This window comes from Nomascus leucogenys, chromosome 8 (assembly GCF_006542625.1).
Source record: "Nomascus leucogenys isolate Asia chromosome 8, Asia_NLE_v1, whole genome shotgun sequence".
Taxonomy (NCBI): domain Eukaryota; kingdom Metazoa; phylum Chordata; class Mammalia; order Primates; family Hylobatidae; genus Nomascus; species Nomascus leucogenys.
The window spans coordinates 65819727-65840952 of NC_044388.1; positions in this window are offsets into that span (position 1 = coordinate 65819727).

Here is a 21226-nt window from a genome sequence, read left to right on the forward strand (position 1 = left end):
ATACTCAAACACTTCAGTTTTTCAGCTTTTGCCTTCTATACATAATACTTTTTTCTTTTTTTTTTTTTTTCTTTTTTTTGAGACGGAGTCTCTCTCTGTCACCCAGGCTGGAGTGCAGTGGTGCAATCTTGGCTCACTGCAAGCTCCACCTCCTGGGTTCAAGCAATTCTCCTGCCTCAGCCTCCCAAGTAGCTGGGACTGCAGGTGCGCACCACCACACCCAGCTAATTTTTGTATTTTTAGTAGAGACGGGGGTTTCACCATGTTGGCCAGGATGGTCTTGGTCGCTTGACCTCGTGATCCGCCCACCTCGGCCTCCCAAAGTGCTGGGATTACAGGTGCCCAGCCTAACCGGATTTTTAAAAAGTAACTGAAATTTGGGTCATTTTTTTTTTTTTAGTAAAAGTAAAAGGCATAACAAAAAGGGAGCCTCCCGAATTTTCAAGTCTCTTTGTGCCTCTCAGAAACAATTGTAGATAATAGTTACCTGCATGCTCTCCACACCTAATTCTCTATGCATGTATGTATATGTATGTGTATAGTTTTTGGACAACTTTCCATATTAGGGCAACTTGGCACATTTTTTTTAATGTGTGCATTATATACTCCTGTACAAATGTAGTACTATATTTGATTTAACCAGATTCCTGCTGATGGATATTTAGCTCTTTTCCAAATCTTCACAATGAAAAGCAATTATTTTAACTTAACTGATCAATTCAAAGTATACTTATAAGGCACATACTAAATGCCAAGCTGTGTTCTAAGCACTTCATAAAAGTGCGCTCATTTAATCTCTAAAATAACCCATTGAGGTAGGTTTTACCATTATCATCTCTGTTATACAGATGAGAACACCGAGGATAGAGTGAAGTAACTTGTCACCGGTCACACTGCTAGTAAAAGTCAGAATTCAACCTTGTTCTGGCTCAAGACTCCATGCCAACCTTTGGTAGGCTTTGATGCCTCTCTGTTGCTGCAACACAATTGTCTATTCCCAAAGTAGATCAGCTGCTAAGCATAAGGAATGAAAGATGCTATTAGTAGCCAGCATTAGCAATGCTGTGAAAAAAACTAGGAAAGAAGATTAAAAAATTGACAGAATGGATCAAGACAGCCACTCCTATTCCACCCTACCACACCCATTCAACAACCTCTGCAAAGATTTTTAAAAGGTAGACAGACCAAATTCCCCTGCAAATGTGACAAATTTCCCTGCAAACATGAAATTACTTCTACCAGACACATTGAGGGAGTGGAGGTGGCAGCTCAAAGAGCTCTGGTTTTTAAATTCTGCAGAAAGACAGCACAGACACGAATACAATTTTGTACAAAGCTTCACTGGAGTCCATGATTTTAAGTTAAGAGTAAACACAATCTAATCAAGGCCTTTTAAAATAATTTGTCTCGAGAAACCTTTTTATCAGAGCTATTTTCAGTCAGAGGAGAAACAGTTTTGTTGCTGAAAAGCTCAAAAGCCAAATGCATTAAATCCTTTTTCCCAGATGCAAAGCAATTGGTTCTCTGGTGCCAATTTTTATATTTCTTAAGAACGGTGGCCAGGCGCAGTGGCTCACACTTGTAATCCCAGCACTTTGGGAGGCCGAGGTGGGCAGATCACGAGGTCAGGAGATCAAGACCACCCTGGCTAACACGGTGAAACCCCGTCTCTACTGAAAATACAAAAAATTAGCCGGGCGTGGTGGCGGACGCCTGTAGTCCCAGCTACTTGGGGGACTGAGACAGGAGAATGGTGTGAACCCAGGAAGCAAAGATTGCAGTGAGCCGAGATCGTGCCACTGTACTCCAGCCTGGGCGACAAAGCGAGACTCTGTCTCAAAAACAAAAACAAACAAACAAACAAAAAACAAGAATGGCATTGCATGCTGCCATTGGTAACACTGTTTGAATACTGTTTGAATCTCAATACTGGCAATACTGTTTGAATCTCAAAAGACTTGAGAACCCTGCCAATGTTTTGGGTTTTAAACTTGATAAAGCCCACCCTCCCATTCCCAAGGGGTAAATATGAAACATAACTTTCAGTTCCTCTTTGTACATTCAATGCTAATTAGCTCAGTTCTCTAATTTTATTTCTGCCCTTTGGTACAGCTGAAGCTTTGCTGGTGTATTAGTAACGACATAAATGTTTGCACATTTCTGAGAGTCTGCGGATATGAATCACCTTGAGAGAAATAGCTTTGATCACAGCATGAGAGCTACATTTCAACAATTTCTTTACTGTGTTGATGTTATTGGTGGTAAAAAGGGAATTTGAACTTTAGGATGAAAAACATAGAAGATAAATAAAAGAGAGAGAGCTCCTGCAAAGTATATATAACTCTTAGATCAGGCAGCCCAAAGAGAAAAAATTCAGAAAATTAATGGCTCATTTGGGAGACACAAATTAATTTGATGATCTGATAAAAGAAAAAAATAACATTTTCCTAGGTTTAGAAGAATTTACAAATAAATTTTCAGAAATGTCGAAAATCTTTGAAATGTTTCTTGACGTTTCATTTGACAACCCCAGAGGTCAGACCCACTGAGGGTTCAAAGGCTGTTGGCCTCCCACTTCCATCTGATGGTCCCTCATATCTGATATGTCCCCTCCCATCTAGTGTGCTCTTATTATACCACATGAGACACACAGTCCGGGAGGGGATTTGAGCTCTCAATAGCCATTTTGTTCTTCTGCTCTTGCAAGTGGAAGATGAATGTTCACATCCAAAAATTAAATATACATCATTGCTCTGTTTGGAATGACATCAGAAATATAAACTAAGAGAATGATAATTACCAAGGCCAGGGAAGAGTGGTGGGGTGGAGATGAAGAGAGTTTGATTAATGGGTACAAACATACAGTTAGATAGAAAGAATAAGTTCCAGTGTTCGACAGCACAGTAGGATGACTATAGTGAATAATTCATTGTGTATTTCAAAATACCTAGAAGAGAAGATGTGAAATGTTCTCAACACAAAGAAATGTTAAGTGTTTCAGGGAAGATATCCTAAATACTCTGATTTGATCATCACACATTGTGTGCATGTATCAAAATATCACATTTACCCATAAATATGCACAATTATATATCAATGAAAATTTCTTTTTGCCTGGGGGTAGTGGTTCACACCTGTAAGCCCAGCACTTTGTAAGCCAAGGTGGGAAGATCGCTTGAGCTTAGGAGCTCGAGACCAACCTGGGCAAAATGGCGAAATCTCATCTCTACAAAAAATACAAAAATTAACCGGGCTTGGTGGCATGTGTCTGTAGTTTCAGCTAATCAAGAGGTTGATGTGGGAGGATCGTGGGTCACCTGAGCCCAGGTGGTCGAGGCTGGAGTGAGCCATGGTGGCACCACTGCAGCCAAGCATGAGTGACAGAGCCAGACCCTGTCTTAAAAGAAAAGATAAAAGAAGCTTTTGTTTTTTCTTGGTTTTATATCATCTATGTAGAAAACATGTGTGAAAGACTTTGAAATGTACCAAAAGATTACTGAGTGACTTCAATGGAAAACAGTGTTCTGCTTATGGTGTGCCCTTGGGTTATCTGGTTCTATGGAGCATGTGTCTTTCATTGACTTTGAGCTATCTTACAACTATGCAAGTTACAGATAAAAGATTTTGCAAACATTTTTGTCAATAGACCTGCAAATAAATTCCACTTGGTGGAGACACAATTGTTTTATCCACCCTGCAGAAATAGCCAGTTTTGCATCTATTTGCAAATTTATTTCATAGCTTATGTATATATCTCCTCTTTTCAAATTCTCCTTGGAATCAGTTATAAAAAATCTTATTTTTCATTCAATTGATTTCATTTTGAGGCTTCTTTTAAAATTTCAATCAGTACATTGTCCTGGCTCCAAAATACTGTGCCAAGAATTTATTCTTGTTTTGTTTTGTTTTGTTCTGTTTTGTTTTTGAGACAGTTTCACTCTCACCCAGACTGGAGTGCAATGGTGTGATCTTGTCTCACTGCAACCTCCGCCTCCCGGGTTCAAGTAATTCTCCTGCCTCAGCCTCCTGAGCAGCTGGGACTACAGGTGCCCACCACCACGCCCATCTAATTTTTTTTACTTTTTAGTAGAGACAGGGTTTCACCGTGTCAGCCAGGATGGTCTTGATCTCCTGACCTCGTGATCCGCCTGCATTGGCCTCCCACAGTGCTGAGATTGCAGGCATGAGCCACTGTGCACAGCCAAATATATTCTTAACCCCTCCATCAGATTACTCATGCCAATATTTTCACAGCTTAATTTTTTTAAGCCATAAAAATTGCTACTGGCTACCTTGATTTTGTTGTTGGTGGTGGTGGTAGTGGTGGTGGTGGTGGTGGTGTTAAGTTAGAGAGAAAAACGACATGCAAGTGAAAAAGCAAACAGATCCATTGCAGCATTCATGTTGAGTATGAAATGGGGGGGAATTTGTTTCTAGGTGTGTAATGCAGTCAACTGTAAAAATTGATGCAAGTGGTCAGAGGTATGCTAGTACTTATTTAAGTACTCTCCAGAAAAAAAAAAAATAACTGATTTGCAACCTAGGTGCCCATCAACAGAGGATTAGATAAAGAAAATGTACATATACATCATGGAATACTAAGCAACTGTTAGCAAGAATGAAATCATGTCCTTTACAGCAATATGGATGCAGCTGGAGGCCATTACCCTAAGCAAATTAACACAGGGACAGAAAACCAAATACCACATGTTCTCACTCATAAGTGAGAGTTGAACACTGGGTACACACAGACACAAAGATGGGAACAATAGACACTGGGGACTACTAGACAGGGAGGGAGGGAGGTGGGGACTGAAAAACTACCTATTGGGTACTATGCTCACTGCCTAGGTGATGGGATGAATCATGCCTCAAACATCAGCATCACTCGATGTACCAGTGTAACAAACATGCACATGTACCACTTGAATCTAAAATAAAATTTGACATTTTTAAAAACTAAGAAAATAAGTGATTTGTAACATTTTCCAATTTCTGTGGCAAAAATACTTCCACAGTGGTCAATTTCAAGCTACTAGAATGAGCATCATTGAACTTGGGGTGGAGAAGAGACATGCTAATAGGCCCTTATGCGTCAAGTGAGCCCCCTCAATTGGAAGTGAGGGGACCAATTTTGGCCAGTACTTAGGGGAAAATATGCCTATGACATTTGACTCCTGGAGTGAATCATTTTTCATAAAAGATTTTGTAGAGTTATTTAAGGCTGGTTTGGACCTGGCACATTAAAATAAAGCAGTATTTGTTTATTTTTCCTGTCTTTTTGCCAACTATTTTGATCAGCTGTCCAAATTTGCTTTCTTTCTAAAAAGTATTTTAAGAATGAGAATTGCATCTATTCTAATATTTATCTTGAAGTGTTTCCCATCATTGTGAAGTTTAATCTGTATTTTTATATCAGGAAGAAACTTTAATAACAATTAAAGCTAAGTGGTTGTAAGAAGAAATATAATTTTATATCTTTTTTTTTTTTTTTTCAGACGGAGTCTTGCTCTTTCACCCAGGCTGGAGTGCAATGGTGTGATCTCAGCTCACTGCAACCTCCACCTCCCGGGTTCACGCCATTCTCCTGCCTCAGCCTACCGAGTAGCTGGGATTATAGGCCCGCGCCACCACGTCCCACTAGTTTTTGTCTTTTTAGTAGGAACGGGGTTTCACCATGTTGGTCAGGCTGGTCTCGAACTCCCAACCTCAGGTGATCCACCAGCCTCAGCCTCCCAAAGTTCTGGGATTACAGGTGTGAGCCACCGTGCCTGGACAATTTTGACTTTAGAATTGCTCGAATACCAGTGATACTCCTTCCTCCATAAATACATACATAGTTTGATCCCATTTAATATAGTTTTTTTTTGGCTGTTTGTTTGTTTGTTTTGTTTTTGAGACAGTCTCGCTCTGTCCCCCAGGCTGGAGTGCAGTGGCGCAATCTCGGCTCACTGCAAGCTCCGCCCCCCGGGTTCACGCCGTTCTCCTACCTCAGCCTCCCTAGTAGCTGGGATTATAGGCGCCCGCCACCACGTCCGGCTAATTTTTTTGTATATTTTTTAATAGAGACAGGGTTTCACCGTGTTAACCAGGATGGTCTCGATCTCCTGACCTTGTAATCCGCCCCCCTCGGCCTCCCAAAGTGCTGGGATTACAAGCGTGAGCCACTGCATCCGGCCCCCTATGTGTTTTTATAGAGATTGTACCACTTCAATTCTTTTAAGGCTATGATGTCTTTTGAGCTAATTTTTGAGTATAGTGTGAGATAAGATTCCATGTTTGCTGATTTATATGTATATATATAATCTATTGAGGTATTGCTTTTTTTTTTGTAGTGGATATCCAGTAAGCCTCATCACTATTTGACAAAAAGACTTTCCTTTCTCCATTTGTCATGACACCTTTGCTGACACCTTCATTTCTGCATTCTCAATTCTATTTCACTGGTCTATGGCAGAGATCACAAAATATGGTCAGTGGCCTAAATCCAGCCTACTACCTTTTTTTTTTTTTTGTAACATTTTAATAACATAGCCATTCCCATCTGTTTCCATGTGTCTGGGCTGCTTTTGCATTATAATGGCAGAGTTGAGAAATTGTAGCAGAGACCACAATGCCTCAAATACTTACTCTACAGCCCTTCATAAAAACAGTGTGCCAACTCCTGATTTATGAACTTATCATTATGTCAACACCATACTGTCTTTATTACTGTGGCTTTATAAGTCATGACATCAGATAGTGTAAATCCTCCAACTTTGTTTTTAATCAAAAGTGTTTTGGCCATCCTAGATAATACTTTGTATTGCCATATAAATTTTAAGATCAGCCTGTCAGTGTCTACAAAATAGCATGCTAGGATTTTGATAGGGATTGTGTAGAATCTATAGATTAATTAGGTGAGAATGACTATCTTGACAATACTGCTGTCCCTCTGTATTTGTGGGGGATTGGTTCCACAACGACACCCACCCCCCACTCGGCAACCCCCGAAACCGCCACACCCCCCAGCTTTTTTCCCCTGCTACCAAAATCCATGGATGCTCAAGTCCATATAAAATGCCATACTATTTGCATATAACCTCTGCAATCCTCCCCTATAGTTTAGATCGTCTCTAGATTACTTATAATACCTAATAAAATCTAAATGCTATGTAAATAGTTGCTATACTGTGTTGAGGGTTTTTTGTTGTTTTATTTTGTTTGTTTGCTTGTTTGTATTTTAAGAAACGGCATCTTGCTCTGTTGCCTAGGCTGGAGTGCAGTGGTGCGATCATAGCTCACTGCAGCCTCAAACTCCTGGACTCAAGCAATCCTCCCACCTCAGCCTCCCAAAGTGCTGGGATACAGGCGTGACCCACTGTGCCCAGTTGTATTATTTTTTATTTGTATTATTTTATTGTTGTATTATTTTTAATTATTTTTTCTGAATATTTTCCATCTATGGTTGGTTGAATCATGGATGTGGAGCAGGCAGATACGGAGAGCTAACTGTATTGCATCTTCCAGTTCATGAGTATGCAGTCTCTCTGTTTATTTAAAGTTTTAATTTTTCTCAACCATGTTTACTTTTCAGTATACAAGACTTTGATGTTTTTTGTTAAATGTATTTGTGAGTATTTTATTATTTGTGATGTTATTTAAAAAGAAATTGTTGACCGGTCGCAGTGGCTCACGCCTGTAATCCCAGCACTTTGGGAGGCTGAGGCGGGTGGATCACAAGGTCAGGAGATCAAGACCATCCTGGCTAACATTTTGACTGAGGCAGGAGAATGGTGTGAACCTGGGAGGCAGAGCTTGCAGTGAGCTGAGATCGCACCAGTGCACTCCAGCCTGGGCAGCAGAGCAAGACTCTGTCAAAAAAAAAAAAAAAAGAAGAAGAAGAAGAAATTATTTTCTTAATTTCATTTTTGGATTTTTTATTTATTTCTACTATATAGATACACGATTGATTTTTGTATATTGATCATATATACTGCAAACTAGCTAACATAGTTTATTACTTCTCTTTTTTTGTGGATTTTAAAGGATTTTCTACATAGAGAAATGAACACAAACAGTTTTACTTCTTTCTTTTCAACCTAGACTGGATGCATTTTGTGTTTTTGTTTGTTTGTTTGCTTTTTAACTTGCTGCAGTGACTAGAGAATATATTGAAGAATATATTGTTGAACAAAAGCAGTGAGAGTGGACATCCCTGCTTTCCCCCTAATTTTAGGGGGAATGTTTTCAGTCTTTCACTATGTAATATGATTTTAGCTATAGGTTTATCATAGATCCCTGTTATCATGTTGAGGAAATTCCCTTCTATTTCTAGTTTGTTGAGATTTTTTAATTCATGTATGGGTATTGGATATTTTTCACGTTTTTCTTCATCAATTGAGATAGTCATGTGATTTTTGCTACTTACTATTCATTCTATTAATATGGTGTATTACATTAATTGATTTTTTAGGTGTTGAACCAACGTTGCATTCATGAAATGCATCACACTTGTTCATGATGTATAACCTTTTTAATACACTTGAATTCTGTTCCTGAATTCATTTTTCTAATATTTTTTGAATTTTTTTTCATGTGTGTACATGATACTGGCTAATCGTCTTTTCTTGTGACTGCACTATCTGGCTTTGTTGTCAGGGTAATACTGGTCTCATAGCATGAGTTTAAAGGTGTTCTCTCCCTCCCTATTTTCTAATAGTTTGGTGAAAATTGGTATTACTTTAATAAAATTCACCAATGAAGCCACTTGGACCTGAGCACTTTTTGTAGGAATACAGTATTTCTAACTGCTAATTAGATTTCTATTAGAAATTACTGGCGCAATTTCTCTTTCTGTTTTAGGTTTATTCACATTTTCTATTTCTTCCTCAATTAGTTTTTGGAATTTGTGTCTTTCTGCAACTCTCTCCCCACCTGCCCAATTTCAAAGTTTGTCTTATTAGTTAGCATAATATTGCTTGTAATAGTCTTTATACTCTTTCAAATTTTGATAGAATCATTAGTGATAGCCTCTTTTTTGTTCTTAATTTTGGTAATTTGTGTTTTCTCTCTTATTTTCTTTGTCAATCTACATAAGGGTTTGTTAGTTTTATTGTATTTTTGATTTTATCTATTTTCTCTATTTTGTGGGCGGGGGTTTCTATGTCAGTGATTTTCATTCTAATCTTTATTATTTCCTTCTTATGCTTGCTCTGGGTTTAGTTTTCTATATTTTTCTAGTTTTTTAAGTTGGAAGCTTAAGTTACAGATTTGTGAACTTTCTCCTTTTCTGATACTAGCTTTGCTGCAGATTTCATGATATTTCTTAATGAATTCAATTTAAAATTACCAGGTAAAACAGTACGTATCTGTAAAGTTTATACCATGGTAAGATCATTTTGACAACTAATGTTTAAATTACAAATAATATCAAAATGCTTTGCATATCTTCTGTGCTGGCAAAAGCTAAAATAAGAAGGAAGATCTGCATTAATATGCTAATTTTCAGCAGATGTATTTTCTGATCTTAAACTATGAGATAAGACTCTGATAGGATTCTATAAATGCCTTTCAAGCAATGAATATGGTCTGTGTTTGTTATTGATACCAATATTTGGCAGTACATGTCTGCATAAAAAGCCATTTTCAAACATGAAATACAGAAAGTCTCATTACAGATCAGCATAAACATAAGAACATTTGCAGTTGACTGATGTTAGGGAATACTAAATTTGAACCCTAATTAAGCAAAATGTCATCTCAGAAAAAGAATTGCATTCTTGTGATTAGACCTGTATTACAAAAAGTTCTTAATTATTATGATTATATTTTGAATTTCATCATTGAAAAATGCAAGAAAATTTATTTTCTCATATTATATAGATAACATCATACATAAGATCCTTGATTGCTTCTTGGCCTACAAAACCTAAAATATTTATGATTTGGCACCTGACAACAAGAGTTTGCCAGCCCCTGTCTAAGATAATATCTGCCTAACAAATTAAAGGTTTACCCCATCTGGGAAATGATAACATCTCTAGCACCTCTAGAATTTTTCATACAGAATGTCTGGCATTCAAAGAAAAATTACTAAGTATTTTTAGCAATAAAATCATATTACTAAAAGCCAAGAGAAAAAAACAGACAATAGAAACAAAGATATGTATTATAGATATTGGAGTTATCCAATAAAAATTTTATTCAATTTAATGTATCCCTAGGTCAACTTCTTCCTGGCTAGATCCCAAAATTGAATATCACCACCCTTCCTTCCGTGATAAAGCTGGCACAGCTGTGTCAAGTGATTATTTCATCAGTCCTACAAACTAGAAAAGTAGAGGAAATGTGCCTTTAGAGCAGCATTGTCAAAGAGAAATGTAACGTGAGCCATGTATGTACATTTAATTTTGAAGTAGCCACATTTTTAATAAAACAGGAAAAAGACTGAAATCAATTTTAATATGCTTTATTTAGCCTCGTACATTCTAAATATTATTTCAACATGTAATCAAATTAATTTTTTGTGAAATTGATTTTTGAGATGACTTTTTTGTACAAAATCTTTGAAGGAAGTTGTAATGGAGAGAAAGTTGGAATGGAAAGAGACAATGGCCTTAACTTATTGTTGTTGAAAATATCTTATTTTTAAAAGGTTACAAAAATATATTTCTTTGTGAGTACATTGCCTGGAACCCCAGCCAGGGACTTGGAAGGAACTGAGGCAAATGAAGCTTAAGCTTCATTAGCTAGAAGGATAAAGGAGAAACAAATATTATTGGCAAAACCGCAATTACTTTTGCACCAACCTAGTAACACCCGGTATGCACTGGAGACTAGGGAGCTGAGAAGACAGAGGACAAGGATAAAAAAGAAACACACTGCCATTTGCATTTTATCTTTCTGATGTTTGTGTCACCTATTAAAAATTAAATTTAGGCTGGGCACGGTGCCTCACATTTGGGAGGCTAAGGCAGGTGGATTACCTGAGGTCAAGAGTTTGAGACCAGTCTGGCCAACCTGGTGAAACCCCATCTCTACTAAAATACAATGATTAGCTGGACATGGTGGCGGGTGCCTGTAATCCCAGCTACTTGGGAGGCTGAGGCAGGAGAATCACTTGAACCCAGGATGCAGAAGTTGCAGTGAGTGGAGATTGTGCCATTGCACCCCAGCCTGGGTGACAAGAGCGAAACTCAATCTCAAAAGATAAAAAATACAGGCCGGGCGTGGTGGCTCACTCCTGTAATCCCAGCACTTAAGAAGTTCAAGGTGAGTGGATCACGAGGTCAGGAGTTCGAGACCAGCCTGGCCAGCATGGTGAAACCTCGTCTGTACTAAAAATTAAAAAAAAAAAGAAATTAGCCAGGCATGGTGGGGTGCGCCTGTAATCCCTGCTACTCAGGAGGCTGAGGCAGTAGAATTGTTTGAACCCAGGAGGCAGAGGTTGCAGTGAGCAGAGATCATGCCACTGCACTCCAGCCTGGGTGACAGAGCGAGACTCTGTCTCAAAAATAATAATAATAATAATAATAAAAGTAAATGTTTTAATTGAGGCCAAATATTACAAATTGGAAATGAGTGGCAAATACATTAGGCACTAAGTAAACACTGCTAGAAATCTAACTAAAAAAAACAGTTGACAACCAGTGAATAAAGCATCTATCCAAGAATTCTGAGGGCTATCCATAGACCCTAAATGCCAAACAAGTAGTAGGATAATCATTCCATTTATCATCAACCCTCAGCCTCTCTCTCCTTCACAAATATTACACTGAAATATATCTAAGTATTGCATAATTCAATTCTTAATTTAATTACATGGATACAAAAATTCTGCTAATATTAATTCAGAAAGTGGAGAACTTTAAAGTTGAGCTATGGCCCTAGCCTCATTTGTCTACTAAGCACGTAAAATGTGCCCAGTACAAATTGAGATGTGCTATAGGTGTAAAATACCTACCACATTCAAAGATTTTGTAAAAAATTGATCTCAAAATTAATTTCACAAAAAATTAATTTGATTACCTGTTGATATAATGTTTAGAATGTACTAAGCTAAATAAAAGTATATTAAAATTAATTTTATTCTTTTTCCTGGGTTTTTTTTTTTTTTTTTTGAGGCAGAGGGTCGCTCTGTCGCCAGGCTAGAGTGCAGTGGTGCAATCTCGGCTCACTACAACCTCCATCTCCCTAGTTCAAGTAATCAAGTAATTCTCCTGCCTCACCCTCCCAAGTAGCTGGGACTACAGGTGCATGCCACCATGCCCAGCTGATTTTTGTATTTTTAGTAGAGATGGGGTTTCACCATATTGGCAAGGCTGGTCTCAAACTCCTGACCTCAGCTAATCTGCCCTTCTCAGCCTCCCAAAGTGCTGGGATTACAGGCGTGAGCCACCACGCCCAGCCTCTTTTTCCTGTTTTATTTAAAATGTGGCTACTTCAAAAACTAAAGGTACATGCATGGCTCACGTTACATTTCTCTTTGACAATGCTGCTCTAAAGGCACATTTCTTCTACTTTTCTAGTTTGTAGGACTGATGAAGACATCACTTGACACACCTGTGCCAGCTTTATCACTTTTCAAGAGAAAGTTAAATTCCAAAATACCAAGAGCAAAAAAACCTCCCAGAATGAGAAAATTACATATCTATCACTATAATTGAATAGATCTATTAAAGTGTTATATAATTACATTGTTTCACAAGTTTGAAATCATCTCAAGAATTCTCTTTAAAGTAATAAGTAGTTTCTCCAAATAGTTCATTCTAGTTTTTTTTATTACCAACACACTTTATGCCTCTCTTAAATATCTTAAATTATATAAAATGAGAATGATGAATTTTTATAAATTTTAGAAAATAATCTTATAAGGAAAAATTTATAAGCAAGCAAAAAAAAGACATACAAAATTTGATGTTTTTTAAGGAGTCAAATTCATTTATTACAGTAAGTAGTGTACTGGCTTACCCATCAATATCAGTCTACAGGTAAAAAACTTGGCTCACACCTGTAATCCCAGCACTTTGGGAGGCCGACGTGGGTGGATCACGAGGTCAGGAGTTCGAAACTAGCCTGACCAACATGGTGAAACCCCATCTCTACTAAAAATACAAAAATTAGCTGGGCGTGATGGCGTGTGCCTGAATTCCAGCTACTCAGGAGGCTGAGGCAGGAGAATTGCTTGAACCTGGGAGTTGGAGATTGCAGTGAGCTGAGATCGCGCCACTGCACTCCAGCCTGGGTGACAAAGTGAGACTCCATCTCAAAAACAAACAAACCCTTAAGGCAAGGTGCTTCAACATATAAAAATTATGATAATATACTACATTAACAGAATGAAGGAAAAAAAGCTACATGGTCATCTCAGTTGATGTAGCAAAATGATTCTCGACAAATTCAGCACCCTTTCATGACAAAAATACACTCAACAAATTAGAAATAGAAGGAAATGGCCAAGCGCGGTGGCTCACGCCTGTAATCCCAGCACACTGGGAGGCCAAGGTGGGCAGATGCCCTGAAGTCAGGAGTTCTAGACCAGCTTGGCCAACACAGCAAAACCTCTTCTCTACTAAAGATACAAAAATTATCCGGGTATGGTGGCATGTGCCTGTGGTTCCAGACACTTGGGAGGGTGAAGCAGGAGAATTGATTGGACCTGGGAGGTGGAGGTTGCAGTGAGACAAGATGGTGCTACTGCACTCCAGCCTAGGTAACAGCACAAGATTCTGTCTCAAAGGAAAAAAAAAAAACATACTTAGAAGGGGAGCAATATAAACTTTTAATTTTAATTTTAAAATTCAACCCTCACCACAAAGAGATACCATAACACACCTATTAGAATGTCTGACATTGGAACACTTGAACATACCAAGCGTGGGTGAGGATACAGAACAACTGGAACTCACATACAAGACAGGTGGGAATCCAAAATTGTACAACCAATTTGGAAAGCTTTTTGGCAGTTTCTTTAAAAGTTTCAGCCAGGTGCAGTGTCTCACACCTGTAATCACAGCTACTCGGGAGGCTAAGACAGGAGGATGACTTGAACCTGGGAGGTGGAGGTTGCAGTGAGCTGAGATCACACCATTGCACTCCAGCCTGGGTGATAGAGAGAGACTCTGTCTCGAAGAAAAAAAAAAGTTTCAAAATACTCCTACCATATGACCCAGTTATTCCACTCCTAGGTATTTATTTATTTATTTATTTGTTTATTTTGAGACGGAGTCTCGCTCTGTCGCCCAGGCTGGAGTGCAGTGGCACAATCTCGGCTCACTGCAAGCTCCACCTCCCAGGTTCACACCATTCTCCTGCCTCAGCCTCTCCGAGTAGCTGGGACTACAGGCGCCCGCCACCATGCCCGGCTAATTTTTTCTTTTTTTGTATTTTTAGTAGAGACGGGGTTTCACCATGGTCTCGATCTCCTGACCTTGTGATCCGCCCGCCTCGGCCTCCCAAAGTGCTGGGATTACAAGCGTGAGCCACTGCACCCGGCCATAGGTATTTACTTGAGAGAAAGAAAAGCATATGTCCAAATACTTGTACACAAATGTTGATAGCAGCCTTATTTGTAGTAGCTCCAGACTGGAACAATTCGCCATCAACATGTGGATGAATAAACAATGTGAGATACAGCCATAAAATGGAATACTACTCAGCAACTTAAAATAATGAATATGGATAAATCTCAAAATAATAATGTGGAGTGAAAGAAGTCAGCCAAAATATTAATACAAACAGTATGGTTCCCCATATATAAAATTAGAGAACGTGAAAATGAATCTATAATGACAGAAAGTGCATCAGTGGGTGCCTGGGATGGGAGAGGGGCCACAAAGGGCGTGGGAACAGGATTACAAAGAGACTCAAGGAAACTTTTGGGGACAATGGATGTATTCATAATCATGATGCTGGTGATGGTTTCCTAGGTGCATACAGATGTCAACACTTAAATTATCGAATTTAAATATGTACAGTTTATTTTATGACAATTGTGCTTTAATAAAACCTGCTATCAAATTATGCTTTACTCACGCCTGTAATCCCAGCACTTTGGGAGGCTGAGACAGGTGGATCATGAGGTCAGGTGATCGAGACCATCCTATCTAACATGGTGAAACCCCGTCTCTACTAAAAATAAAAAAAATTAGCTGGGCGTGGTGGCGGGCACCTGTGGTCCCAGCTACTCTTGAGGCTGAGGCAGGAGAATGGCGTGAACCTGGGAAGCAGAGCTTGCAGTGAGCCGAGATCGTGCCACTGCACTCCAACCTGGGCGACAGAGCGAGACTCTGTCTCAAAAAAAAAAAAAAAAAATTATGCTTTAATAAAACCTGAACCTTAACAATATCTGCCAAGTGTTTGACTTCCTTATATAAAATTAATAAACAAGAAGCCCTCCTGATGGCTTTAGACTATAGGCCTGTGGGGGTTTTTTGTTGCTTTTGTTGTTTGAGACAGAATCTTGCCCTGTCACCCAGGCTAAAGTGCAGTGGCATGAACATGACTTACTGCAGCCTTGACCTCCCAGACTCAAGGGCTCCTACCACTACAGCTCCCAGGTAGCTGGGACTACAGGCGTGTGCCACCACTCCTGGCTAATTTTTATATTTTTTGAAGAGAAAGGTTTTCTCCATATTGTCCAAGCTAGTCTCAAACTCCTAGGCTCAAGTGAGCTACCCCCTTTGGTCTCCCAAAGTGCTGGGATTATAGGCATGAGCCACTGTGCCCGGCCCAGGCCTGTGTTTTTTAAAATCTCTGAAGCATGAGATAACGGTGATGAGGAAGAAGTGCTGGAGATGCATGGAGTGGAAGAACCTTTTCTCCTCTCAACTGTTTCTCCTACAACCTATCAACCTATTGGTCAGCTAAATGCTGTAGTGTCCAAAACAGAAGCCATTAGCCACATGTGTCCATTGAGCACTTGGAATGTGGCTAAAGAGGAGTTAAATATTTTATTTTATCTCAATTCATTAATTGAACTAATTTAAAATTTAATGATAATAGCAACATGTCTAGTGGCTGCCATGTTGAACAGAACAACTATAAAGCACTTCTTGCTAGAAGTCTCTTTATCATTGTTCTGTCCCTGTCCAATTGCTATTTTATTTTATTTATTTATTTTTGGGGGCAGGGTCTGGCTGTGTTGACAGACTGAAGTGCAGTGGTGCAATCATAGCTCACTGCAGCTTCAACCTCCCAGGCTCAAGCAATCCTCCTCCCTCAGCCTCCAAAGTAGCTGGGACTACAGGCGCATGCTACCACACTCAGCTAATTTTTGTTATTTTTTGTAGAGACAAAAAATAACAAAATTTTCCCAGGTTGATCTCAAACTTCTAATATCAAGCGATCCATCCACCTCAGTCTCCCAAAGTGCCTGGATTACAGGCGTAAGCCACATACCTGGCCCTGCTATTTTAGTTTTCTGTGTCCTCACAAAGATGTAGAGGAGACTTATTCTATGAGGGATACAGTGCGGGGACAGAGGGAAAAGTACACCTGAACTCCTCCACCAACTTGGACATGAACACCTCCATCATCACAGAAAGTTCTTTTGGTGGCCGGGTGTGGTAGCTCACGCCTGTAATCCCAGCACTTTGGGAGGCTGAGGCGGGTGGATCACCTGAGGTTAGGAGTTCCAGACCAGCCTGGCCAACATGGCGAAACCCCATCTCTACTAAAAATAACAAAAATTAGCCAGGTGTGATGGCTCACTCCTGTAATCCCAGCTACTCAGGAGGCTGAGGCAGGAGAATCACTTGAACCCGGGAGGCAGAGGTTGCAGTGAGCCGAGATCGCGCCTCTGCACTCCAGCTTGGGTGACAGAGCAAGACTCCGTCTCAAAACAAGAAGAAGAAGAAGAAAAAAGAAAGTTATCTTGGCCCCTGCTGCTCTCGGTTTGCTGACCATGTTTGAACATGATAGATTTGAACCAACGTGAGAAATGAAATTTGCTGTCTGCTTACTTCCAAAGCCAAGAACTGAAGAGTGATTGAACTGCACTGATGGCCTGTCTTAAAATACACAAAGCAAATGCTACCATGAGTCAGCCAAGATCAAGCCCCGCTCCAGAATGCAGACTGTTCTTCACTGCTCCAGAAACCAGGGAAAAGACATCTGGGACTTTAAGCACTGGGGCTGGATTGTATGTGGAGAGTTGAAAAACTACAGAATGTATTCTTACATAATGGCTAAGGTTCCTCCACTGATAAATGCCAACATTCCAGTGGACCACGGAAAATTGTCTATTTTGGGCCACTCTGTGGGAGGCCATGGAGTTCTTACTCATGTTGTGAAGAATCCTGGAAAGTGCAAATCTATGGCAGCATTTGCTCCAATTTGCAACCAGTTCTCTCTTTTTGGAGGGTGGAGGTGGGGATGGGGCAAAGATCTCTCAATGGATATTTGAAATCAGATCACAAAAATAAAAGGCTTATGATGCTGCCATTCTTAGAAAGTTCTATTCAGGTTCTGGTTAGACGTAATCAAGGAAATGATGATGAAACATTTCAGCAAGATAGCTACTTCCTTACACCAACTGTTTTTAGATTTCAAGAGGCTTATAATTACAGTTACCTTTCTTTGAAGTCTTCATTAATGACCACATCAGACTTCATGCAAAATACCTGAACGCAGGAAATTCAGACACTGAAGTCCCTTCTGAATTATATATTACAATAAAGGAAAATGCAGTTATTGTATTTGAAAATATGAGTTTTATGACCCTAAAAGATCTTCATTCATAGTAGAATCATCTTCCAAATAAATGTACATAATACAAACAACAACAAAACTTCAAATGTATACTCATGATTTTAGAAAGTGTATCAACCTTCAAAATGTTTGAATGGCCCCATCCAGTTACTTAGACTTTTCTATAGTTCCTTTATTTATTTATTTACTTATTTATTTATTATTTATTGAGATGGAGTTTTGCTCTTGTTGCCCAGGCTGGAATGCAATGGTGCGATCTTGGCTCACTGTAACCTCCATCTCCCGGGTTCAAGTGATTCTCCTGCCTCAGCCTCCCAAGTAGCTGGGATTACAGGCATATGCCACCACGCCCAGCTAATTTTTTAAAATATTTTTAGTAGAGATGGGGTTTCACCATGTTGGCCAGGCTGGTTTCGGACTCTGGACCTCAAGTGATCCGCCCGCCTCAGCCTCCCAAAGTGCTAGGATTATAGGTGTGAGCCACCGCACTCGGCCTGCTTTATTTATTTATTTATTTTTAGATACGGAGTCTCTCTCTGCCACCCAGGTTGGAGTGCAGTGGCACAATCACAGCTCACCGCAGCCTCAACCTATAGGGCATAAGTGATCCTCCCACCTAAGCCTCCTGAGTAGCTGGGACCACAGACACTGTGCCTCTGCACCTTGCTATTTATTTTTTTAAAATTTTCTGTAGGGACAGAATCTCCCTCTGTTGCCCAGGCCAGTCTTGAACTCCTGGGTCCAAGCAATCCTCCCTCTTGGCCTCCCAAAGTGCTGGGATTATAGGGATGAGCCACCTCGCCCAGCCAATTGCTTTTTTAAAAATGTGGAGCAGATAGGTCTTACTTTACAGATTTCTTTGACACTTTTTATAAAGTTGTAGTAAATTATTCAAGATTTGGCTGAAGATGAGTTTTGTTGCATAAAGAATGAGTTTTCACTGCTGCATATGTGAGAAGTAAGAAATTAATCCCTTTTTTTTTTTTTTTTTTTTTGAGTCAGAGTCTAGCTCTGTCACCAGGCTGGAGTGCAGTGGTGTGATCTCGGCTCACTAAAACCTCCGCCTCCCAGGTTCAAGTGATTCTCCTGCCTCAGCCTCCTGAGTGGCTGGGACTACAGGCACGCCACCACACCCAGCTAATTTTTGTGTTTTTAGTAGAGATGGGGTTTCACTGTGTTGGCCAGGATAGTCTCGAGCTCCTGACCTCATGATCTGCCCGACTTAGCCTCCCAAAGTGCTAGGATTACAGGCGTGAGCCAATGTGCCCTGCCCATCACTCTTTCTTTTTAGAATCAACTTAGATTCAAGACCCTGGAATTTTTCTTCTTCATTAGGTCAGAAACTGGAAATACCAACTTTATTCCATTCTGTGCCATAGAATTCTCTCTCTTCCCAGATACTGCCCCTCTTCCCAGGCATTTTGCAGAGGTGCCATTGAATTTATTTCGTCGCTACTAGGAGAAATCCACAGAATTGTAGTTAGGTGGCTACTGAAGTTCCAAAAATGCAGAATTTCACCCATTAATGCTTTTATTATTCTTAAAACGTGAAATTAAAAAGGTAGCCTCACCAGACTCTTTCAATTTCAATTCAAGATTACTTTCAGCGAGACCCGCCATGTGGTCATGGAAAGTTGACTTGAAAGATTTTGTTCCACTCAGGCCCTGGTTCCATGGGCCAGTGATGCCCGCAGCCCGGCCAGCCATGCTCGCCACCCCGGCACCGTGGGCTGTCTTGGTTCTGTCTGTCCTCACTGGCCGCATGGTGCATTCTGCCTTTCCTGCTGCCTGCTCCTGGGCCTGCCTGCATGTGCACATTGCTGTGGGGCTCCATGGGAATCCTCACCTCTTTTTGTCTCAGTCACTGCGCCTCCAGTTTGCCAAGCGTCCAGCTCTTATGAATCCCTGGAAAGTAGAAGCCTGGGGAAAGAGCCAACACCAAGGAGGGCCCCAGCTCCCTTCTTCACACCACTGTTCCACTCACTATTAACAGATCTGATGGGGCCCATAGAACTTCTGAAATGGTATGAGTGAACATATGCTGTCTCTAAAGCAAAGAAAACCCAGCTGCTTCTGATCTAGTACCATATGAAATCTTATTCAAAAGAACAGGAGTGGCTGGGCATGGTGGCTCATGCCTGTAATTCCAACACTTTGGGAGGTGGAGGCAGCAGGATCACTTGAGGCCAGGAGTTTGAGACCAGCCTGGGCAACAGAGTGAGACCTCATCACTACAAAAATTAAAAAATTAGCATAGTGCATGCCAGTAGTCCTAGCTACTTGGGAGGCTGAAGTAAGAGGATTGCTTGGGCCCAGGAGTTCAAGGCTACTGTGAGCTATGATCCCACCACTGCACTCTACCCTGGGTTACAGCATGAAACCCCATTTAAAAAAAAAAAAAAGGAAGAAAGGGAGGAAGGGAAGGAAGGAAGGAAGGCCAGGTGTGGTGGCTCATGCTTGTAATCCCAGCACTTTGGGAAGCCAAGATAGGTGAATCACTTGAGCCCAGCAGTTTGAGACTAGCCTGGCCAACATGGCAAAACTCCATTTCTACAAAAAATACAAAATTTAGCTGGGAGTGATGGCACACACTTGTAGTCCCAGTTACTCGGGAGGCTGAGGAAGGAGGATTGCTTGAGCCTAGGAAGTAAAGGCTGCAGTGAGCAAAGATTGCACCACTGCACTCCAACCTGGGTGACAGAGTGAGACCTCGTCTCAAAAACAAAATAAAATAAAAATTTAAAGGCTTGAATAAATTTTAAGAGAAAGAAAGAGAAAGGAAGGGAGGAAGGAGGGAGGGAGGGAAGGAGAGAAGAAAGGAAGGGAAGGAAGGAAGAAAGGGAAGGAAGGAAGGGAGGGAGAGAGGGAGGGAGGAAGGAAGGAAGGGAGGGCAGGATGGCAGAAGCTAATTAAGATATAGTTGACAAATAAAAATTGTATACAGATGCTCCTTGACTTACAGTGGGGCTATGTCCCAATAAACCCACTATAAGTTGAAAATACTGTGAATGGAAAATGCATTTAATACCCCAGATAAACCCATGGTGAAGTCAAACATCCTAAGTCAGGACTGTCTGTGTATTTACCCAATGTGTACAATGTGATGTTTCTATATATGTATACACTGTGAAATGGTTACATTAAGCTAGTGAACATACCCATACCTCACATACTTACTTTTTGTTGTGGGACATTGAAGATCTACCCTCTCAGCAATTTGCAAGTATATAATACATTATTATTAACTGTGGTCACCATGCTACACAATAGATCTCCAGAACTTGCTCCTCCTGTCTAACTGAAACTTTGTACCCTTTGACCAACATCTCTCCATGCCCCAATCTAGCCCCTGGCAACCACCATTCTACTCTCTGCTTCCCAGTTCAAACTTTTGAGATCCCATAAGCTGAGTCTTTATTGTAGCCTCAGATATTCTTGTGCGAGCACTGATGAGATGACTACCCCAAAGCCCGCATGGTGTAATCAAAGTGTGCATGCTGATACATTTCCTTAATTCAGGAATTTCCCCTGTGTG